Raw genomic sequence first — 25,143 nt, forward strand, 5'->3', positions numbered from 1 at the left:
CAAAAGATGAAAACCAATCCAAGTCAGACACTAGTGAAATAAACCATGGGACATCCACGCTGTGGACACGGGGCCACAGCAGACAGCGCAGAGGGCTTCCTGAACATGAAAATGGAAAGTTCTGCAAGACATATTAAGTAAAAAGAGCCAAGTACACAGCAGTATGTATTATGCCCTAACACTGCGTGAACTTCATGTATACTTGCATTTATTTTTATTTGCATAAAGAAAAGGTGGATGAATACCCTGGATCCTAATTAAAACAGCTTCCTAACACGGCTGGCAAGGCTCAAGGGTGGAGAGGATGGCCGGGCACAGAGGCAAAGGGAACTTCCCAATATTTACATTTAAATAAATCTGCTTGCAAACCCTACGGACATCCCTATTTTAAAATTACAAAATTCTGTGCCTGCTTCGGCAGCACACAGATTAAGATTACAACGTTCTAATAAAATGAATTTAAATATACTCGTGATAGCTTAGGATAAAGAAAGGGTCGCTCTTCCGGTCTTCATTCAGTCAAGGGATAGTGTCTATTCACTTGACACACCTGCTTGCCTACCTAAAGTTAGGGTACGTACGTCACTATCACATGAATTTAAAGAGAAGTTCCGAATGATATTTAATAGCATTTTTCTTCTCTGAGCTGGCTCAGAGTTCCAAAAATGTCAGTGTATCTCTGCTCTCCTACATGTCTCATCTGAATTTAAGATCTGACATTTATTTTGTCGTCAAGAGGTTCCATACCCTTTGATGGGCTGCCTGTCAGAGCTGAGATTTCAGACAGGCACCTGTCAGCTCAAGGAGAAAGGCTTTCACAGTGCCAGGCTTTGGGGGAGAGTTTTTGGTTTTCCCACAAGGTGAAAAAAAAAAAAAGTGACATCAATTCAAATAAGAATTAAGAAACAGTAATACTAGCTACTGTTGATTGAGAACCCCTCGGCCACCCGGCCTCCTCCCGCATCTGGCAGAGGGTCCTGGGCACAGGGAGGCCCGCCACGGAGACGGTCACAGTCCCGCTCTCTTGCCCACAGGGCTCTCTCGTCTCAAATGAAACTAGACTCTACGAAGCCACAGGTGTCACGAGGTGGCGACACTGCTGGCCATGTGCAGAATCATGCTTCTAACGCATTCTTGCTTCTGAAGGACTCTCTCTGGTTTGCTCACAACACTCCTGGAGAACAGGTGTAAGTCTCCCCCTCCCTCGTGCACCCACGACACAGCGGACCGGACGCGGTTGGTGACGATCCTGCCTGCCATTCCAACCTTTCCCCTTCTCTACACAGTTGACTCGTGTAACAAAGTTTTTGCCCCTAAAATTTCATTTCCACTCCAAAATACCTGAGCCTGCTGTGGAGACACGTCACAACCTCATCCTCAGAGCCCCACACCGCCCTCATGGCCTCACAGCACTCGAACCCAGTCTACAGCGAGAAAGAACATTCGATTTTGGCCATGCGCCCTAGTGTTTGTTGCCTGAAGAAGTTCTGGGCCTTCCCCACACACGGCCTTCACTGGCCCTGCTCCAACGGCATTGAACACGCCCTCTCCTTCTCCACCTAGTGAATCTGCGTCCATCCCTCACGAGCCTGCTGGAGGCATCTCCCAAGACCCCCACAGCACCAGCCTGAGGACCCCATGTGAATCTCATGGGCCCCGTGTCCGAGGCACCCCACCCATAATTTACCTCCACGGTAAGTTTACAAGATTCTCAGGGTCAAAGCCATGCCACCTAGCCTCATGCTCCTGACTCTTCGTAGCTTTTGTTCTGCGAGTTTGATGACAACATGGCGGCCTTTACTGTGCCCATCTCTGCGGAGAGGCCTAGGACATGCCACAGAATGCACCCAGCCAGTCTGTGGTTAAACAGGGAATGTGATTCTGAGAAAAGATCCTCAGTCTCTTTTACCCAAGGAGCATAAGACACCACAGGAACCTGACAGAGACAACATCCTTCACGGAAGGTGTGTGTCTCTGGGACTAGAAGCCACCGGGTGTGAATCCCAGCTCAGCTACCACATTACCACGTCAGCACGCTACTGTGGCAAGTCCCGCAAGGCTCATGGTTCCTGTGGTGCCACTTGAACAACATGACACACATACTGCTTCATTTCATCCCCTCACTGGGTGTGAACTGCACACCCGTATCCTCACTTCATAGATAAGAAGACTGAGAGGCTGAAGTCCCGCAAAGTCTCCCGTGTTAAGTATCGGAGCCCAGCGTCACCAAAGTCATGCAGATCTCACAGCTCCAACCATAACCCATGGCCTCGTGGGCGCCACTGGCGATGGTGTCTGCCTGTCGCTGATCATTCAGCATGTGCTTCTGGGGTTCTTCTGCCCCCGTTGGTAGAAGGTATGCGCTGTTGGGCTAAGGTGAGCTGGAGAACCGATCTCATGACCCCGTCCTGCCTGATCACCTGCCTTACCAGCTGCAAACATCTGTAAAACGTGTCCCTCTGGACGTTTCAGCCAGGATACAGCCCAGGAATGGGACCCCTGACCTTGGCCTCAGTAGCCTGTACAGGTTGGACACACCCCGGAGACACACAGCTGCTGCCTTGTCAGCCACGGTCACCAGACACATCTGCAGTAAGCAGCCAATCTCTCAGGTAGGAGTGGTCATAAGCTAGAGGGGCTAGGAAGTGGGGGACCTAGATGGGAAAGGGGTGCCAACAGGAGTATAACCCCACTTTTCCACTCCAAGAAATAGCTATCAGCCCATAGAAGAAACCACCTGGGGCTGTTTCCACTCAACCCAACCCACTCGAAAAAATCTTCTAAAGGTAAAAATAAGTTACAAGCGTATGAAGACGTGCAGTTTAAGAAGATGAGTGGGGGAGAACACCAGAAGTTATATAATACCCCTGCTGCAGGTTGGGGGAAAGTTGTCTCCCAAAGTCTGACAAACGAGCAAAGGGGCACGGCAGCATTTCACTGTCACTCAATCTCCCTGCAGAACCGCCATGCAAATGAGCGAGCATGTGCCCACAATACCTGCCTGGGACGAGGAGGAGGGGGAGGTGAAGGAGGAGGGGGACCAGTTAAAATTAGAGTCTGCTCAGGGGTGTGTCATTGCTCAGGCTTCCACGGAAGCAGGTGCATGCCACCAGCTCCAGCCTGGTCGGCTTTTACCTGTACGAGGCGGTGGGCATGGAGGGGAGAGCCATCCCTCCCAGGACACCACCCCCTCACCCCTTTGCAAAGTGGTAAGAAAAGACCAGAAAGAAAACTGCACTCGGTTCAAAAGCAGCCAAGCAGGAAGCTAGAAATAGCTCTTTTGTACTCTCTTCATTTGCAGTAGGAAACTTTCAAGGCCTCACTTCAAAGGTGGAGGTACAGGTACAGGTTAGAGAACCAGGCGTTGAATTCACGCCAAAAATACAGTAAAAGAGCGAGGGAGAGCCTTGGGAATCCTATTGTCCAAGCCCTTGTTCTCTACGTCACTCAGAGACATGAGGCTTCCACTGCCACGGAGCCCAGTGGCAGAATCAAGCCAGAAGACAGGACTCCTAACGCCCAGATCATCGGAGTTGCCGGGCCACCCACTGAGATCCCAGGGCTGCCTGCACTTATTCTAAAGTGGCCCATTCCTAACGAGCTGTTCCATGTGGCTGAAATGCTGGGCAGAAAGCAGGATGTCTGCCAGAAAGGGTCAGGGAAAACACACCGCCATCCTGAAACTCTCTTGTTCTTAGCCAGACCCCACCTAAGAGCCCCACCTATTTTTCGGTCATCGTCATCCCATCACAAAAGCTGCTGCGTCGTTTATTTTACAACATTCGGGATCTTTCCGGTATCTACGCTGAACAAGATCAGGATTACCCCATATGCCAGACAGGCCCGTCAGCGGGGGCCTCCCCACCCCGGCAGATCTCACGGTGCCAAAGAAATCAGGCCGACTCGAGAAACCAGACAACTGAAGGCCACGCCTCACAGGCTCTTGGACATCGAGGGAACGGAGAGAACACCCGACTGCACAGCCCTCCCAGAGGTCCCGGGGAACTTCCGGCCTGGGTCCAACCTCAAGCCAGCTGGAGTTTCTGGAACAAGGACAACACAACGGGGTGGCAGGAAACCAGCAGACAACAGCAATAAAGTAAAATAAAATGCTGATCAGTGTTTCTGATTTTCTGCACTCGCCCGATATTCTGCAGGGTGCGTGTTCTCCTTCATAATAAAACAGGTAAGAAAATGCTGCAACGAGAAAAGACACGTTAAGGAAAATAAGGTAGAGCCAGGAGTGATTTCAGGGCACAGAATTCATGTGCTCGAAATTTGTTTCTTCGTTTTCTTTAAGAAACATTTGTGGGCACTAAATTTTGTGTGAGCCACGGCTGTGGGGGCGTAAATGTGGCTCAAAACTTCCAACAGGGACGAGGGGCTGGGGGAAGGGCAGGAAGCACCAGGCCGGCTGAGCGGTCACTGCAGGAAACGTGGCCCCAGAGGTTGTACAGAAAGAAGGCTCACATCGCCTGCTTCCCAGGCCTGTTGGCCGAGCACCGACCCCGGTACCTCATGGCCTGCAGCCCCTGCTTTCCAGGGGATTGGGCAAGTCACTGAGCCAAGCCAGGCCTCAGTTTCCACATCTACAAAAGGAGGGTGACACTTGTAGTTCGCGAGGGCTGCCGGAACCAAGGACCGCAGACCGGGTGGTGCATATGATTTACTGTCGGGCAGTTCTGAGGGCTGACGTCTGAGACTAGGCGTTGCCAGGCTGGCTCCTTCAGAGGCTCTGAGGAATGATCGGTTCCAGGCCTCTCTCTCCCCGGCTTGCAGGTGGCTGTCTTCCTCCTGTGTCTCTTCCCACCGTCTTCCCTTTTGATGTGTCTGTCTCCAAATTCTCCCTTTTCAGGAGGACACCTGCGATGCTCGTGCAAGGCCCACCCCAGTGACCTCAATTCTACCGGATTCCCTCTGGAAAGGCCCTGTCTCCACATAATAGCATGTTCCCAAGTCCTGGGGACAGGACTCAGCACATGAATTTGGGGGCACACAGCGCACAGCAGTGCTCAGGGCCATCACGAGGACCAGACACATGACCAGATGTGACACGCTGCTAACACACAGTCGGTCAATGCTCTGCAAGGAAGGATGATGGTTGCCGTGGTCGTGATGACTCTCGCGGACCAGCAGGCAGGAGACCCGAGGTGCACGAGGCCATGGCCATGGTGTTCCTGAACCTGAGACCTCATCTGACCGACAGGAGTGAGCCACGCTCCGCCAACGTCACTGCCGGCGAGCGGGAGGCGCTCAAGAGGACGCGGCATGGCAGTCACTGCCCGTTCTGATGTTTGAAGAGGGTGATTCTCGGAGGCATTGGCAGCTGCCCTACCGGGTCCAAAAGTGAATCCTTTGTCCTGAAGAAGAGTTTCTTTGGTTTTCCCTAGACATTGTGGCTCAGCTGATTTGTAAAAGAAATCTACATGTAATTCTGGCTGCTGTTTTGTATGGCTGGAGAAAATGACCAAGTTGTCAAGTGGGTTTGTCCCCTGTGAGGAGACTAGGCTGGCCCTGTGGAGCAGAGGGGGTCCTCCACCCCAGGAGTCCTGCTGGGGAGCCCAGGGCCTCACTGCTGCCAGGGCCACCGGCCACACTGTAATTACTGGACCAGTGTGCCATGTTCCCAGAATAAACCGTTGGTTTGCCCTGGCTAAGGATGTGACTAGCAATTGGCTAGGTTGGATATTGCCAACCAGAAGTTTGTTCTGGCATTAATTCTGACCTGCCTTCCTTCTGTGCCCTAAATGTTCACTGTCCTCCTCCTTCAACCAAAATAAAATATAAATGTCCTTTGCCAACATATTTTAACTCGTGAGTCATCCCGAAGGATATTCTCATTCTGTACTTTCTAACACAAATAAGGAAAGCCAGACGGTTCTAGAACGTATGTCCAGAGTGGCTACAAGAGAAGACCTTTGACAAAGGGACCCAGGCAAGGCTAGGTGGGCCAGCTCCCGTTGCCACCACCCCCGCTGCTGTCAGCCCAGGCCTTGCTGTCTTAGCCTCACGCCGTCCCAGGCGACGGCACACTGCCTTCCCCACAAGCCCCCTCTGTTCCACATCACGGCTGCAGTGCCCCACAGCAGGAGGGGCCCACATCTAAAAGCAGAAAACAACAAATCCTAGAGAATTAAGACTCCTTTCAAGAGGAAACCATTTCCCCTAAGCCACAGACGTCAGCATCTCATGGCACGCAGTGACCCATTTCTGGAAACCATCAGTGTTCCTTGAAATGCTAACAAGAGGTGCCCCCAAAATACGGATTCCAAAAGCAAACAAGTTCGTGCTTTGAGTTCAAAAGTATGCTCACATCCTTCAACTGATCTGATTCTCCCAGCAAACTCCCGGGTTTTTCCTCGTTTCACACACAGGAAAACGGAAATCTATGGAAGAAACCTAACTCGCTTCCCCCAGAAGCAGACCCTGAGACACCGAGAGAGTCAAGTAGCTAATTTGGGAAGCGATGCCAGAAGCACGGCCCTCGCTGTGGGGAAGTGAGGGCGGCTGGGAAAGGCGGCCAGCAAGGACCCGCTAGCCAGCAGCTGCCAGGGCGGCTAGTGGAAGCTAATCCCTATGGGGAAGATGGGGGGCCGCTGTCACTCCCTGCTCATCGTCACCCCATCCTAGAGGCAAGGGAGACAGCTCTCCGTGGGCAGGGGCTACTCCAGGCCGGGCTGGGTGCTATCTCCCCATCTGCTGCCCCTCAGACCAAGTCCTCGGGCAAGGAGATGCAGGTGCCCACGGCCGGCCAGGGGGTGCTGGGGGGCAGGGCTGTGGTCCTCGCAGGCCGTGGGGCTCTCGCCCTTTCCCTGGCTGGGTGCACCCAAGCCCTGTGCTTCCGGGAAGCTCCCCTATGGAAGGCGACAAGGAGCCGGGCCCTTCTGTGGATGAGGAGTTCCAGCTTCCACAGAACATTTTCAGAGCCTGATTTGCGGTCATTTGTCAGACACAGTGGCTCTAACTGGAGGAAGAACAGCCCAAAGGCACAGAGATGGGTTAGAATGTATTCCACTCCATTTGTGAACTGCTAAGAGCCTCGGGTCGTGGAGCAAACAACGGACCATCAGGGAGTCCCAGCAGGGGTGGGAACTGGGGGTGTGCATGAGGACACACGGACTGAGAGGTCCCCAAAATGTCCTGCGGATGGCTATCAAACTCATGACCCTCTTAGCAGAAAACAGGCAGGAACTCAAGGGTTGATTTGGGGAAAGGAGCCTGTGCAGGATAGACACGCACCTGCAAGAACAGAGGGCACCCAGGAGGCAATGCCCGCGAGGTGTGACCACAGGGCTTGCGGCAGGGAACCTGGCCATGTGCCCGTCAGGGATCAGGGCACGTGCAGAACCCGGGCGCTTGGCCAACCGCAGGCTGCCTCCGAGTCCTGTGCACAGAACACCCCGCGGTTCTTAGTCTACTGCACAAGGGGGTCAGACCACCCCAGACCAGCTTCCAAAGCACTATTTACTGTGCGGCAGAATGCCAAGGGAGGAGGCCCTCACAGAAAAGGGATCGAGCTACTATTAACCTCTACCTTAAAATGTTCTTTCTATAACAGGCTGTTAGGGATATTTTGGCGATTGGGGATTTCGACAGTGGCAATTTGTCCTTCTCCCAAAACAAACCTCAAAGCACAGGCTTGCAGGTTCTGGGAAGGCCAGAGCCGCTCCTGCTGACCAGAGACGGTCCCGTCCGTGTGCTCTGCTGTTCTGGTTTCTTCGCCCTGGGAAGACAACATCCACCATGTGGGGAATATGCCCAAAGTTAAAATCTTCCAGAGCCGCCCTGGCCAATGCGTCATGATGAGATTCACGGAGTCGACCACATCACCTCTTCGTCTTACTAAATATAGGGCTTAAGAAACAAGGCAAACTCAGGGCCTCACAGGATGGGGCACACAATTGTTTGCTGAGTGAATGCCTTCTCTCCAACTGAATGTGTGCTTGTGGTGTTTGGGGTGTTTTCCTCTTTCTTTCTTCCTTCTTAAATAACAGTAAACTTTTAACTCTCTCAAAACTAAAATGGACATCCTGTTTAAAAATGGGAAACACGGGGCACCCGGGGGGCTCAGTCGGTTAAGTGTCTGCTTCAGCTCAGGTCATGATCCCAGGGTCCTGGGATCGAGCCCCGCGTCGGGCTCCCTGCTCAGCAGAGCCTGCTTTGCCCTCTGCCTCCACCTGCCTCTCTGCCTACTTGTGCTCTCTCTCTCTGTCAAATAAATAAATGAAATTTTTAAAAATAAAAAAAAATAAAAATGGGGGCGCCTGGGTGGCTCAGTCGTTAAGCATCTGCCTTCGGCTCAGGGCATGATCCTGGCATTCTGGGATCGAGCCCCACATCAGGCTCGTCCACTGGGAGCCTGCTTCCTCTCCCACTCCCCCTGCTTGTGTTCCCTCTCTCGCCGGCTGTCTCTCTCTCTCTGTCAAATAAATAAAAAATCTTTAAAAAAAAAAAAAAGATTTAAAAAAAAATAAAAATAAAAAAAGAAATAAAAATGGGAAACAATAAATGAAAACCCCAGGGAACACATAGTGGTTGTGAAACAGAGACTTCCTTTGAATATTACAAAATTAATTACCAAAAAAAAAAAAAAATGCTGTGCTTATTTCACTGTTTATCTGGAAATGACAGGGAAATGGCTTCATCCACAGAGTCCTGAAGACAAAGCCCTGTAATGTTTTCCAGAACCCGGAGCCACGGGCCGTCCACTCTTGTGCTCCAGTGAAATGGCATCCACACGCACCTGCTCTCTGTGTGAGTTCACATCCATGTCCAAAAGTGTAACGGGGTACCCAACCCCTCAAATTGGTCCCTGAAACGCATCAAAGCCCTAAATACACAGACCTTTCTGTAACTGGGTAACTGAGAGAAAACACCCTCCCTGCAGGAGGGGCCGGGGGCTGCCAGCCCACTGACCCGACGTTCCCGCCGGCCCTTGCAAGCTTGGCTCTGCACACACACCACCGAGCAGCTCAGCCTCCCACCACGGCCTCCAACACACCCCCTTGCAGCAACCAAGGACGCGTCCCAGGTCCCCTCCTGGCCACAGCACAAACCACTGTGTGCAGAGTGTTCAATGCTCCATCCTGGCAGCGCCCGGCCCGCGGAGCCAAGGGACCTCTCGTCTACGCGCCACTCCACGGGAAGCATCCTGCAGAAGTACTCGGAGGACTCCTTCAGATGCAGGATCCAACTTCTGCACCCACGCTCCTCGCCATCTTCTCGATCTCAAACCACAGGACGAGGATTCCACGGAAGGAGAATTCAAACCGCAGCGCGATGTGCTGTTGGTTTTCTTTCTCGTTCCTGTACATCCCCGCTCCTCCTGCAACGGTGTCCTCTTGTCGGCGCCCCCTCATTAGTCCTTGTACAGCTCTGCCTCCGAGCTGGCCATGGGGGCCAGTCGGCGAGTGAGGAGAATAAGAGACTCGAGCCGCCAGTTCCCAGCACAGCTCCCGGAGGGACGGTTCTCGAAAGGAAAGCTCCCTACCACATGCAGAGTGTGTGCCCCACACCCTCCTCTCAGGTGGGGCTGCTTAGGGGCAGAAACCATTTTAAATTCGTCTTAAAAACCCCAATGCCTCACCCAGCGACTACACAGAAAGGACACATGGCCCAGAAACCCTGAGTCTTACCTCCAGACACGTCAGGAACCAGCGAGAAGGTTTCTCCTCTTCGATTACAAGGAAGGACAAGGAAGGGAAGAAGAGCAGAGAAGCAACACGAAGTACGAGAGGAGGACGAAGGGAGGGAAGGGAGTTAAACTCCTTGGTTTATCTGAGCCTCTTCTCTTGTCACGTTCTTTCATCCTGTCATTTTTGGGGGAGGCCTCCAGGGAGAGGGCGTCTACGTGGATCCACACGTTCAGCTACACACATTCGTTCTGAGCAGGGAATGAAGCCAGACACGGTGGTTTCGCAGAGAACAAGACGCCGAGGAGCAGTTTACCACGTGACGAGGGATGTCTGGGAGCTGGGACGGCGACACGCTCCCCGGCTGAAGCGCCAGCGCCTCGGCCGGCACGACGCAGTGCATCTGATCGGGACAGCCGCGCGTTAGCTCCGGGGCCCCAACGACAAACCCAGCAGACGTGCTCTCATCTCTAAAATGCACAGGCAGATTGCAACCCGAAGACTCCTCGCTTGGCCAGTGAGGACGAACATCGGCCCCAGCAAAAGTCAGGCTTCCATCCTGAAATACTTCATGCTCCTCTCAGCTGAGAACTCTCGAAGTTACCTGCCCCCTTCTCTCCAGACCCCCGGTGTGTCTGTGGGAGGCGCAGCTCAGAAAGCAACGTCCTCACACGTCTCAAACACAGAAACTGGATTTCAGGCGTCAAACTGCTTCTCCTGGCCTCGTTAGCCTCATTCCAGTCTATGTACGGCTTTTCCCCAGGCCCCTGCTTCCGAGCGCAGGACGGGCCCCTTATTCAACCACCTCTTAAAGCCACCGTTACGCTGGGGCACCTGGGTGGCTCAGTTGGTTAAGCTTCCAACTCTTGATTTCAGCTCAGGTCACGACGTCAGGGTTGTGAGATCGAGACCCACACAGGGCTTGGTGCTGAGCATGGAGCTGGCTTAGGATTCTCTCTCCCCCTCTGCCCCTCCCCGTTCTCTCTCCCTCTCTAAACAAATAATAATCAAATCAAATCAAATCATTACGCTCACGTGGTCTCTCTTCCCTGGCCAACCCCAGCACAGTTCAAAGACCCCCAAAGGTTCAGCACAGGCCTCATGATGGCACAAGCCAGGGGAAGAGCATGAGGTTGTCCAGTCACGAACTGCAGACCTTCTGTGTGTGAGGGCCTGGGCTGGGCGCCGGCTAAAGACACCCCACCTCAGGAAGCTTACATGCCATTGATAAAATAATGCACACGCATAATTAACTGCATAAAATATAAGTGAAAGACTGTTTGACTGACTACCCAGTAAGTATTACCTATTTAAGTTCACCTATCACATGAATGCAGCTATAACCCAGTCCAAACAGATGTCTATGTGTTACCCTGACTTGACAGGTGAGGACACTGAGCCAGAAGGTTAGAGTTCACAGAAAACAGGACACATGTTTATAGTAAGTGATAAGGGGTTTCCGAATGCCAACAGACACGATGAGTGGCACGTCCACCCCGCCCTCCAGGGACAGCCGCTCCAGGAGGAGGTGGCATTTCCAGGGGGCCTCACCAGGAATGCTTCATGGAAGAGGGCCCCCGGGATCAGGCCGATGTTGCTACATGAGAGCAAAGTGATTCCAGGCAGAACCAGAGACGAGAAACAGTCCCAGCCATGCTCTGCACGGGAAGGCCTGGCCTTACGGAACCACCCACGGCAAGCCCGTCCGCGCCAGAGCTCCCATTCGCTGAAAGAAACGCTAACGGGGTCCTTGCTCTGTACATTAAAATCTCCTTCAGGCTGGGTCTACGCCTTTCTTTGCAGCCCCAAAAGCTGCACTCACAGAGCCCTGAACAAAGTCAGTACTTAATACAGAAATTAAATGAACAGTTAGCATCCTGAGACAGACAACGTACTTTTATAGGAGTCCAATCTCAAAAATAGAATACCCCCAACTGTCAAAAAATAATTTGTTCTTTCCCGGTCAGAGCTGTGCTGCATTTTATTGTTTTAACATCTGAGCACAGCTACAGGAAGAAAATGTAATCTGAATATAAATCAAATACCTACAAAGCAACCAACCTTTTTGTGATGTGATTGGGGCAGTAAGAAACCCAGGAACCAATTTAATATTAGACGTAGGAAAAGAAAGGCATTTATTATTTCTCTTCCACCCGCAGAAGAATCCCATGTTTCTGTGTGTCATCCTCGCGCGGGGGCCATGCTAATCTTCTCTGTATGGCTCCAAATTTTTAGTATGAGTGCACTATCACGTGATCTTTTAACAGAGAAAATAAAACAAAGGGCACAAAGAAGACACATGATAAACCCACAAACCAAGAAAGATATCAAAAGGACCAGGTTTATTTCAAACACCAAAGCAGCACACATGCACACACATGTGTGCGCACACACACACACACACACACACACCCCTTCAACTGACATTACACTGACCAGTGACTTCACACAATCCCTTTGCTGCCAATTGCAAAATAACATGCAGGCCATTCCTCCTTCAGCTGAAGTAAACAAACCACCTGTGAACGTGAATCCGGGAGCGGTGCCGGGACCCCGTGACACTCGCCCGTGCACACACCGGGACCCCACGCGGGCGCAGAGATCACAGGCACGACCGTGCCCCTGGAGACAAGGAGGTTGGGAGCAGTGAGAAGAAATGAATGCACAGAACAAGCCAACAGCCCTTCTAACTTCCAAAACCTCTCCGCACGCCAGCATTTCTGAGTCATGACTGCTTTCTCTTCACCTCTCAGACTGGGTCAAGTTCCTTTAGTTGTGTCTGTCGGTCACCACCTTCCAGAACACACACCGGCCACTCTCATCGCCCTGACGAAGTGGCATCTAGGGACCCTGGAGGCCTCACTCCACCCCACTGCTCTCACAAAAGCACTGTCTCCCTCCAGGCATGCCTTCCATGCATCTGAAGCAGACTTTTGCTAAGCTAAGTTTTCAAAAATAAGAACTTAAGGCAGACTCTAAGCATTGCTCTGGAAACCTCCTAGAGGCTCGTCTCTGTTGTAAAGATTTCTTTCTAAAGACACAAATGTCCATGCTGCACATCCTAGCCCATCCCAGGGGAGAAACAGAAGAAAATAAAATCAAAGCATTTCAATGAACAAAAAACCAAAACAATACACAGTTTACATTTCTCCTCCCGTGTTTCCATGTAGTTTTCCACCAGCCTCCATGGTCACAGAACATCCTCCCAGACATTACAACCAATCTGTGTGTTTCTAAAGAACAACCAATTCTTAGAATCCCAGAACGGGAGGGCTGGGGTGGGGGCCTTGGGAAACAAAGGGTCACAGCGAGGAAGTGACCCAGAGCTAACTGTGGGCCCCGCGTGAGAGCAGGCACTGAGGTCGGAGACCTACGTCATGCCAGACAAGCCACGGGCACCCCACTTGCTGCTCTGGCCACACATAGTTCCCCAGAATGTGGGCAAGCAAATGGACCCCAGGGTCTCTAAGTTCTTAATCAACCATCAAACTACTTTGCAAAAGTTCTCTGCCCCCCGCCCCCACCTCTCAGTCCCTCTGCCTCCTTTCTACCTTCCCGCCCCCAGCAATCCCCAGGCACTCTCCTGGAGAGCAGGCCATGAAAGAGGCAAGGGTTCCCAGATGTCACATGGGTGGGAGAGCTCCCTGGAGCTACAGGCTGGCTGGGATGCTTCCAACAGAGATCACCAGCCTCACCGGGAGCTGGGTCTGGGCCACAACAGCGCCTTCTGCAGGATCCAGGGGCCGTGGCCTCCCACAGGGAGTGGTGTGTGCTTGCGATACGTCTAGGGTACTTGAGTGAGTCCGCCCTAGAGGACTAAGGGAATGGTCAGGCCGGCAGCCAGCACTGCTGGGCAATGACCGTGAGCCACACGTGTGCTCCTGAAAGCATCGTTTAGGGGACTAGCCACGGAGTCAAGGAGAACTCTCAGTTTGTATCCAAGGGCTTGCAGAAGGCCCCTGGCTCTCGGCTGTGGTCTTCACAACCCACCCCAGCAGCACCCTGGACACCCGACCCTGGTCACGGCCTAGGCCCTCTTCCCCAACCTCTCCCTATAGGGTTTTGTGAGGGAGCTGGCCTTTCGCTACATGGAAGCTTCAGATTCATATGCTGAGCTGCACGGGCCACAGGGGGACAGGATGGGCCACGGGGGAACAGGCGCCCATGTACAAAGACTTCCCAGCAGAAGACAGCACGCCCTTGCTGCCCCATGAGGAGAAAGGGGATGCGAAGGAAGGCAGGCAGGAACTGGAGCCGGGCAAACCGGACATTACGTACGGGTCAGCCACATAAGCACCCTGTGGCACCGAGCACGACCTCTCTGGGTCTCCATTTCCTCCTGTCCAAAACAAGTTGGAAAGGCCCACCTCCTAGGTCACTGCGAGGAATAAAGCAGGTCACATGTGCAAAATGCCAGGGCCTGGACAAAGGAAATCCTCACAAGTGACGGCAGTTGCAGTCATGAGCTCATTACAGAGCTGAAGGGGAGAGAGCTTTCACACTTCTCAAAGTAAAGACACCAGCGCTCTCGAACATTTAATACAACACGTCACACGTGAAGTGCAAATGCTTCTGAAAAGCGGTCAGTGGGCGGGTTTGTCTGTCCCTCGCTGCGCTGGTGCAGACAAAATTCGCCCTTCTGAGCACACGGGCAAAGGCCACGACCCATGAGGGGACACAGGCCGGGCTTCAGCTCCCTCGTGGCCTGGAGTCCACGGGGCTCCTGGCACGTGTGAGCTAATGTCCACAGAGATTAAGCAGAGCTCAGGACCACTGGCGTGTGGCTGGAGGACAGGGAGAGCGCAGACCTGGGCCCCGTGACGCCAGCAGCCAGCCGGCCTCGTGTGGGAAGGGCCTGGCCGCACCACGCAGCCTCACGGGAGCAGAGAACAGGGTTCCGAGTCCTCTACCCCAGCTCAGACCACATGCACCAGCTGTGGTCGAAACAAAAGCTGCTGCCGAAACAAAAGCATTCTGCAAGCACGTGGCCTGTGTGAGCGCTCAGGCCCCCACGGGTCTGAATTACCCGGACGGTCACCCCACAGCCATGCACAGGCTTTCGGTCTGGTGATGCCACCTACCCTGCCAGCCAGAACGAGGCAGGCGAGGAGGACATGGCACACAGGCTCCTCTGACTTCGGTGCTCGCAGGCACGTGCCGCAGAAGCAGGGAGAGCGGCCGTCTGTGTCCATGTGCCAGCCCCAGCCCCGCACGGCCCCCTGCCCACACTCCCAGCAACAACTGCCCCACCGGGAAGGCGTGGCCAGCCCACAACCCTTTGGGAGGTCAATTATGGTCACAGGGACGTTCCCAGAACAGTGGACAAGGAGGGTCCAGCTTGGCCAGAAGAGCCACATCAAAGACCCATGAACGCACCCCTACGATTCAGGAAGAGGTGGCTGCGCGACGGCTGAGGCGCGGGTCAGGGCTGACTTCTGCGACTTCCCAGGGCGCCTGCAGCTCCGCCAGCCAGGGGCTTCAGAAGGGGTCACATGGGTCACTTTCTACACACAACTAGACCATCTGGGTCTGGAACTTTCTCTTTTATAGGCTGCTCTACCAGAACTTCTCTCTCCTTCCAAACTGGGGGGTAGCTAAGGGGGTGGGAAAAAGCAGGAAGGCTTGTCCTCTCCTCTGTCTGTCTGTCTCTGCCACAGCAGTTAGCAAGCCAGCCAGGTTTTGTCTTGAAACACCCCTGTGACTCTCTGGACCTCTGGCCAGCCTTTCGAGGGGAGCGGCAGGTCGGAGCAGTGAGGCTGCAAAGGGACGGCCGGGGCAAGGCGCAGTGGGACCGGGTTCCAGCACCCCACAGGAGGGGCATGTGACCACCTTCCGCAACACGGCTGTGTGCTTCCATCTGTCACTTCCAGAACAACATGACAGGAGCCCTGCGGCGGTCCATACGTTCCCTGCATCCTAACCGCCCACCTGAGTCTGTGATGGCCTCACGGGGCACAGCCAGGATCAGGTGGCTAAAAACCAGACACACGGGGACGGGGCAGGACGGGGCGGTGTTGGGGGTAGAGATGCCTGCAGCACCACAAGGTGGTGTCTCATTCAGAGACCGGGGAAAGGGAACAGCACAAAAGGACGCGTCTTCTATGTCAAGCCTTTGCAGAGCTGGTGCTCCGAATATGCCCTTAGGTGTTCTCTAGGGTCTCAGAGGATGCCCAGAACCAGAACCCCCAGACAGTCTGAGTAGCTAGAGAAATGACACTGTTATTTAATCCCATAAATACAAGTGTGGGAAGCTGCTGGGAAGAACACAGGGATCAACAGTGCAGAGCCCCCCACCCCCCGCAGACCCCGGGGCACTCAGGCACGTGCAGCCGGGACCACCAATGCCACGGCGGACAGCGGGCAGGCCACTCCCCCTCCCAGCAGTCACGGCACCCTGCTCCCGCCCACGCACCAGTCTTCCACAGAGCCACACGTTGCACACGGCTACAAGGGGACGCAAAAGGGGCCTGTATCGCTGCCACTCCTTCACTCAGCGACCTTCAGGCGCTCTCTCAAAGCCCAGCAGATGCAAGGCTTTCCTCACTGAGCTCACAGTGCAGTCACCACTAAGGAAATCTGGGACGGCAGGGACCAGGAACGGGGGCTATGACAGAAGCAAGTGCAGGAGACAGAGAAGGGGCCTCTGCGCCAGGCTTGCCCCAGCACAAGCTTCCTGCAGACCCCTGACCGAGGGGAGGGAGGAACTAGTGAAAAACCACCCCTGGACTCCAGCCAGGTGGTCGATGGGGGCCAAGAATATGAGACGGCAGTCAGGCCACGTTCAGAGTCTGCACTTGGCCCCGGAGGCCCTGGGAGCCGCTGATAGAGTTCTGAACAGAGTGTCTTCATGTTCGCCATTTTAGAGCAATTACTCCAGAGCCTAAGGGCAGAGAAACCAGCAATAATGTGGAAACGGCCTCCATGTTCTCCGTAGTGTGTGGACGCTGTCAGATAATAAGCAAGGGAGTGGATTACGCATGATGGAGACTTCCAGGAGTGACACGCTGAGTGGGGCTGCACAGTGTCCCCAGATGCTAGGAGATCCAAACGGAGCATCTCTGAGGATCTCCCCGGAGGCAGCAGTGAAATGGGAAGCATCTCTGGGTAAGACTCAGCAGATCCGGACTCAAGACCCAACGGCAAGCTGGCTTCCGGAGCTCTTGGACACTTTGTCCCCTCCCACCTTGCAAGCCTCCCACCACCACTTGTCTGGGAGGTCACGGGGACAGTCAGACAACGTGAGCACAGGAACGGGGAAAACACCAGAGGCGCTCGAACGAGCAGTAAGGCGGGGAAGCCGGAGGCTCTGAACACGTCCGACTGCAGCTCGGCTGCCCACAGCCACACCAGGTACACACAGAGGACGCGGGACGATTATGGCAGGTGTCGTCCTCAGGGACTTTACAGGAAAATAAACGGCTCGGACTGTGTCCTACCCCAAGAAAACAGAAACTCGGAATCCGCCCATCGGCAGCCAAGACTCCTCGGTGTCAGACACAGTTCTCTCTGAACCAGAGCCTCTTCACACGCCATCTGGGCTATTCTGGAACACCCCGTAAGCCTTAACACAGTTTGCAGGGATCACCTCATTGTCAAAGGTCTCAGAGGCTACGGCCACATGATATTTTTACAGGTTCTTTTGAAGTCAAGAGCTGTACGGAGTTTGTACTCACTCCGAATTTAACTAGTATTTAAGTGTGCTGATTATAGCAGCAAACACACTGCTTATTCGGCCTGTGGTTGGAAAGGTAGGACGGGGAAGAGGCTCTGGAAATTTACAGCACAGAAATAGCACGCGGTCTGTCTGCTTGAAAGAACGGATCCCTCTGTGACCAAGTGAGAAGACCAGGAGCCTGAAGCAGACGCAAGACAGAAGAGACGCGTCTTTCTGTCGCCCTGTCCCTGTTACGGGCCACTCAACAGGCTTCTCCTCGGTCTGGCAGGCTCCCCAGGAAGCCCACAGCACACCCGGGGCTGGGATTAAGGAAACATGGCAAGTCTGGTTGGAAAACTGGGGTCACCCAAGCAACAGGTCCAGACAGACAGGATCTGGAGTTGAAGAAATCACTGCAGCAGAAATGTGGAATTCATGTCCTAGTTGGCTCCACGGGGAGTAGCCACTCTATCTGGTTGTGGGAACGAGCTGGTGGCTGCAGAGCCCAGAAGGGGCCGTGGAGAAGCGAACTCTGCTCCAGCCACCAGCCAACCCGTGACTCCCTTAGAGCTTCCCGTTTCTCTCCTGCTGAGATGAAGGGGTTGAATGCAGAGGACAGTCAGTGGGTCCTGGCTCTACCGGGAGGCCAGGCCGAAGAAGCCTTACCTAGTGTGGGCCACTGGTGCCCTAAGCTTGCTCCAATCTGAGTCTGCTCTTTTATTTCATTTATTTTTAAGACATCAGGCTTCCATGAGACTTATTTGAAGAAAGGGCCACTGCACCACCACCTCCCCAAAACAGTTCTGGAAACTGCTATACCTCAGAGCTCCACGATTTCCCTTGAGCTGAAGGCTCCCCATGCCGTATCCAGACACGCGGGTGTTGCCACACAGTGAGACATTCAGGAGAAAAGGCACATCTGATCTGGCCCTAACAGGGTCTGGCACCATGCCACAGACACCTCATAAACACATTTGATAATGAAACCCTGATGTGGCCCAGAATTCCAAGTCCCTGAGAAAAACATGGGACAAAGAGGTTTCTTTTAAAAATATATATATACTATGGGCCTTTTCTTTTGTGGGCAGTAATGGTCTGAATCTCCTCATATGTGCTGACACACTATAGAAAATAAAAGTAAAATGGAAATACAGAATTAAAAAAATCTACAATACCTTGTTAATACTGTCCTTTCCTTATGTTTGCATAATGGATGGAGGAGCCTCTCTACTTACATACACGATGATATGGATCATTCACCTCGTCTAAACTGACCAACAAATACGTCTTCACACTAATACTCGTTGCACACGCTCCACTGACGTCTACATGGGAGTCATGAAAACCTTCCAGGCCGTGAAGGGGTTAGCACCCGCTGGGATACTCCCAATACCGAAACGGGTTTAGGACTCAAGAGACTATACCTTTAGTAGCAACAAAGATGTAATTGCTTTAAAACAAAAATGAGAAACAGCCAGTCCTCTCAGTATGAAGAATTAGATTGTATAAAGGTCCCTCGCACTGGAAAATAACTAAAGCCCAGTTAAAATATTGAACCAAAAAAAAAAAAAAAAGAAAAAAGCACATGTAGCTTATAAACCTAAGTCAATCACAGTGTTCTAAAGCTTTGGGTATTTTAAAAACCGAGGAATTACGAGATTTATCTTAGACTTTATGTATAATACATGGTAAAATTTCAGCAGTATCCACTAAGAGAGAAAAAACAGAATGTATAATTGCCAAATTATAAAAGAAAAAAATGCAAAGAAACGAACATGCACTTGAAGAAAGAAAATAGTATAAAAGTTATTTGGGAGATAAAATCCAAATATATTAAAGATCGTAAGAAAGAGACAGATTAAGCTTGACAGCCAAAAGAAAAAAAATAAAATTGAATTGTAAAAAAGAAAGGGAGGGAGATGCAGAAAACTTTAAGAAATTGGAAAGACTGGAGGTCAAAGGACAGAGAAAGGTGATCCAGGGAAATGCTAACCCAAAGAAAACTAGCATTTAAACCAAAAAGCATAACCAGAAAAAAGAAAGCAACTACACAACAGAAGGTCTATTTCATTATGAAACTATAATAATTCTAAATTTGTATATATCGAATAGCTTTCAAAATATAAAAAGCAAAACTGATAGAGTCACTGAAAATATGGCAAGTACACAATGAGAGGAGAAACTGATTAGACATTACTTAATAGAACAAACAAAAAATTTGTAAAAATATGAAAGGTATAAAAAGTAGTATTAATCTAAATTTAATAAACACATAAATCTCCTAATCAACAAACAGAATTCACAAACTTCTCAAGATACACAGAACATTTACAAAACCTGACATCACACAGGGTCATAAAAAAAATAACCTGGCAAATCTCAAATCATGGTATTGCATGGACCAGGCATTCTGCACTCAGTGCAGTCAAGACAGACATCAATGATGAAAAGAGTCCCCAACTGTGAGAACTGTAAAAGACTTAATAACTCACTGGGTTCAGAAGAAGGAACAGAAAAATAATGAGAATATTATTTAACAAAAGTTAAGATGCCATTAAAGCAGTATTGAGAGGGAAATTCATCATCTTGAATGTTTCTATTAAAAGAGAAGTCTAAAAATGATTGAGCTGTCTGAGGCTTAAGGAGTTAGGAAAGCAACTACAGAATAAACACACAGGAGGAAAGACCCATTACAGAAAAAAATAAAAATTAAACACAAATAAAGAGAGTCAACAAAGTCAAAAGTGTTTTTCTTTGAAAATAATAATAAAACATACACTCTGGCAAGTTGGTCAAGAAAAAAAGATATGGCCCAAATAAACTATATGTGTAATGAAACACAAACAGCAGAGACTTAAAATTAAATGAATAATTTCGTACAGATTTTAACTTGAAAATACGGAATATTAAATATATTCCTAGAAAAATATAATTTAAGAAAACTGGCTCAAAAAGCAAGGAGTTCAGGGAGCCTGGGTGGCTCAGTCAGTTAACTTTCTGCCTTTGGCTCAGGTCATGACCCCCGGGGTCCTGGGGTAGAGTCCCTATATCTAGCTCCCTAGCCAGCAGGAGGCCTACTTCTCCCTCTGCCCCTCCCCCACCCCCACCTTCTCTCCCTCCCTCTCCCTCCCTGTGACTCTTTCTTGCAAAAATGAATAAATAAAATCTTAAAAAAAAAAAAAAAAACCACATGGTCATCCTAAGGGATGCCAAACAGCCTTTGATAAAACTCAATATGCATTTATGATTACAAACATAAAACACAACTCTGCAAAACAGAAACATAAGGGAACTTCCTTAACCTAATAAGGAACACTAAAAAAAAAAAAAAAGCAACAGCAACATCATTCTTAATTAAATTAGAACATCCCTTAAAAAAATCAGGAACAAGGAAAGGACATCTTCTATTACTTCAATGCAACATTGTATTAAGGGCCCAAACTCACACAGGAAAACAAGAGAATAGGAGAACTGAAAAGGAACAAACAATACTTTATTTAGTCACACATGACTTTCTGTATATGAAGATCTACAGTCAAAATACTGGAAATACTGAAGGCTCAGTAAAATTGCTAAATGCAGGATCAAAATACAAATGCCAGTTACATTTTTATACTCCAGCAAAGATGCCATCTCCCAAAGCGTCCCAAACCAAGGCACCTAGGAGCAAATGACCTAGGAGAACACAGAAGATGGGAACCTAGCTACAGAAAAGTAAGAACTACCAAAAAACATCTGTGAAGACAAATATAAAGATAGTGATACAATGTTCATGAATAGGACAAAATATAAAAAAAGTAAAGTCTTTCTAAACGGAGGTACAGAATTAATGCAATTCAAGCAAACACCCAAAAGGTTTTACTGTTATAACTGTCATCATTAACTTAAAATAAAAATATGAAATGTTGCTTCATAAATTAAGTTTAAAATTTCTACAGAAGGGCAAAAGCCTGAGTACAGCCTAGCATCACTCAATAAGAGGAAAAAGGGTGAGGGGACTGAATATCAAGTCTTAGTAGAGAGTTACAATAATTAATAGAATGATGGGGCGCCTGGGGGGCTCAGTCAGTAAAGCGTCTGCCCTTGGCTCAGGTCATGATCTCAGGGTCCTGGGATGGAGCCCTGCCTCCAGGCTCGCTGTTCAATGGGGAGTCTGCTTGTTCCTCTGCCCCTCCTCCTGCTTGTTCTCTCTCTCTCTCTCTCTCTCTCTCTCTTTCTCTCCCTGTCTCAAGTAAATAAATAAAATAATTTTTAAAAAGAGCATGCTGCTTTGATACAGAGGTGGGCAAATTAATGAACACATAAATACAGAAGATGAGAAAGAAACCCAAGCTCATATGGAAACAGAATACATTACAGAATGTGTATTTCAGATCAAAGGAGAAAACATTCAATAAATGGTACTAGGTAAATTATTTTTCCTATGGATAAAAATCATATTGGATTCCTACACCACATGCCAAAAGAACTCCATATAATGTTCAAACTGGTAAAGGAAAATATAAAAGTAACTTCTGACCTCAAGATACTGAAGAGTATCTTAAATGAAAGGCCGTAACCCTAAATGGGCAAGGTTGACACATTAAATACACTAAAATCCAGAACTTTCATTCATCAAAAGATATCTTGTGAAAATACATGGCAAAAACTGGGAAATAATATTTTAACACAAGAAACCTATATTAGTCTTCAGAATATATACAGAATGCTTTCAAATCAATGAGAAGAACATATCCAATCCAACAGAAAATGAGACCAAGAGAAGAACGGTGTTTTTACGACGAGGAAACAGGTGGTGATTAAGAGTGCAGAAAGCTCAGTGCCCAGGGCACGTTACACTCATTTGACTATTAACTGGGCAAAACTTAAGGAGCCTAATACCAAGTGTTGGGAAAAGACAGGCAGGAATCTTACAAGAAACCTCTTCACTGCTGATCATAATGCAACCTGGTATAATCACTTCCAAAATCATTGTATTTTCTCGTTAAGTTGGTCATGTATTAGCCTTTCTTCAGGCCCGGGATCTCCTCCTAACTATATAATCAAGAAAAAGATACACGTGAGAAGCAGAGACATGTGCCAGGATATCAAAAGCAGAATGTGTTATGCCAGACACTGAAATAACCCAACGTCCACCGGCAGGAAGACAGATGGATGCTCGGTGTCCACATGATCTAATATTAGAGAACGGTAGGTGAATACACACAGCTACACAGAGCGACGTGGTTAAGTCGCAGAAACAGCACTGAGGGAACAAGTCTACTCACAGCATGACCCCATTTCTAAGAGTAAAATTCTATAGCTTAGCGAGACACGGACCACCTAAACCAGCAAGGGAAGATTCGAAGGTGCTGGGCGGGGGGGAAGGGGGGACACGAGGGCAGTCAGACGCGGGAGGAACGTTCACGGGGATGCCACAGTATGACAACGTCTTTGTGTAAGACACAGGCTCACGGACGTTCATCACATGTGCTTTGTAGCTCACAGACACCAGGACTTCTATGTATCACGTCCTACCTGACATTTCTTTAAAAGCCCTCTTTGGAACGGTCCAACGGCTTACCTGGTTTAGATTTTAAAAGGATATCTTTTGGGGCACCTGGGTGGCTCAGTGAGTTAAGTGGCCGACTCAGGTCAGGAATCTCTGGGTCCTGGGTCAAGCCCTGTGCCACTGGGCTCCACGCTCGGCGGGGAGCCTGCTTCAGGATTCTCCCTCTCCCTCTGTCCCTCCCAGCCTCCACTTGCTGGCTCATGCGCTCTCTCTAAAATAAATAAATCTTTTTTAAAAATTAAATAAATAAAGATAAAAAGGGTATCTTTTCATGAGTACTGAATTTTTCTAGATGGGTAAACTAAAAAAAAAATCATACTGGTTTTCTCTGGGGAAAACAAAGAGGCAATTTGAATTGCTATTTAATATCCTTTCTGTAGTTTTATTTTAATGATTTTATTATGTATGTGTACTTATTTAAAAATTAAGGAACCAGCTTAACTGGTAAATTTTAAAAACTTGAATTCTGTGATTAAGAGCAAAGACAGACCCTGGATGGATTCAGAAAGCCCGCTGTTGATTCACCATCTATGAATTTACGAGAACATGGATGGTCTAGCTGGGCTGGTGGCCAGATCTCTGAACAGAAGTCTTGGACGATATCCATGCCCTCCCCACGGCTCCAGCTCCAGGAGAGGCAGCTCTAGCCTACAGAGGTCCAGACTTAACTCCAACACCAGCTCTTCACATCCATGATTTCATGATCCTCAGTAGAGAGGACATCCTTCATGTCCTGTCCTATAACAGAACAAGAACCATCCTCAGACCATGCGCTTTTGATTTATTCTCTATTCTACTGAAAACTTCTTGATTCCTTTGAAATGATCCTCAGTAGAGAGGACATCCTTCATGTCCTGTCCTATAACAGAACAAGAACCATCCTCAGACCATGCACTTTTGATTTATTCTCTATTCTACTGAAAACTTCTTGATTCCTTTGAAAAAAAATTATTGTGAAACGCTTTCTCCAGGCTAGCACCCTCTTCAAAGATTAGGAAATATAATTTTTCCCCATCTTGAAACTGTTAATACACAAAACATCCTGTTTTTTGTTAATCCTCACATTGACTTACTTATACAGTGGAGAGATCACAGAATGCTCTCCATTCCGATTTTTCAAAACTCCACAGTGCATTTGATTTTCTTGCTGGGGGGTGATAAGGTTATATTCTATGGTACTCCCTTCAGCTTACACCACAGTGTTGCACTTCAACTGGACAAAGAGGACCCAGAACAAAATTAAGCGGTACAGTGTGGCCATCTTTCATGGCCTACACTTCCAGGGATGGATGCCCAAAGCCCATGGGCACCCCTCCTCGCCTGCACACCAACCCTGCCCATTCATGGTCTTCACATGAGTCCTAAACTTTGCAAATAATTCATCGGATTGCAACACATATGGCTGCTCCCACAGCTGGGCATGGTTACTAACGGGACTCCCATAGAACACCAGTTCAAGATAGTTTTATATGTAAGTACATACACGAGAACAGATCATGTGTGTAAAAATGAAACTTCTTCCATATATATGCCAAAAATCACATAATAATAAAATTAAAACTAGTTTCAGTGATCTGCCAATAATTTAATCACTGGATCATCCTACAAAAGAAAACCTTGGGAAACCACCTGATCTGTAAGAAAATGAATTATCAAGACCTCAATCATTCAAGGTCCAATTTCTGGGAGATACGTCAGTACAGCGGACTAAGGCTGTAGACGTTGCTTATTTGTACTCATTATTTTTTCTCACAGAGGCACCTTGTTTAAACCAACATACTCAGAAAGAATTTGAAAAAATATAAATTTTAATGTGCCTTTCCATATAAAATATCTCAATGCATGACTTCACTATAACAATGCTTCAGTTATATGTTTGTGCATATTACTTGCATATTTAGTTTGTTCTAAGAGACAAAGGCCCTTTTCACTGCCAAACCAATCAGCCAATCAGACTTCCTTTCTATCACCTTAGTATTAAATTCAAATAAATGTGTTGATAGATAGAGAGATACTTTTTAAAACACTAGAAATAAATTATGGAACACACTCATAAAATCAATTATTAAAATCAGTAAAGTCAGAATGAAAATGAGATTGAGGTAATTGAATTATGTTATCCATTTGATAATAAATTATAACGACCTGATGCTAATGGTTTCCTCATTGATATTTAATCAAGCAATGTTAAATGTAGCTAAGATCATAAGTTATTTATGCAACTCTAAGTACAAGAGAAAGCATGAGATTTCTTTGGTAAATGTGTATGCATGTGTCTATGAGGCTCTGTTGGTAGGCTTTTAGGA

At 49.2% G+C, this 25,143-nt stretch overlaps 1 protein-coding gene and 1 pseudogene across 1 annotated transcript in view; both read right to left on the reverse strand.

Moving 5' to 3' along the window:
* Positions 1–25,143, reverse strand: part of RNF144A (ring finger protein 144A) — a 93,143-nt gene that overhangs the window by 63,180 nt on the left and 4,820 nt on the right. The window lies entirely within an intron of this gene.
* On the reverse strand, positions 11,790–11,886 carry LOC117802096 (annotated as a pseudogene).

The sequence above is a fragment of the Ailuropoda melanoleuca genome, chromosome 4 (genome assembly GCF_002007445.2).
Source record: "Ailuropoda melanoleuca isolate Jingjing chromosome 4, ASM200744v2, whole genome shotgun sequence".
NCBI classification, from domain to species: domain Eukaryota; kingdom Metazoa; phylum Chordata; class Mammalia; order Carnivora; family Ursidae; genus Ailuropoda; species Ailuropoda melanoleuca.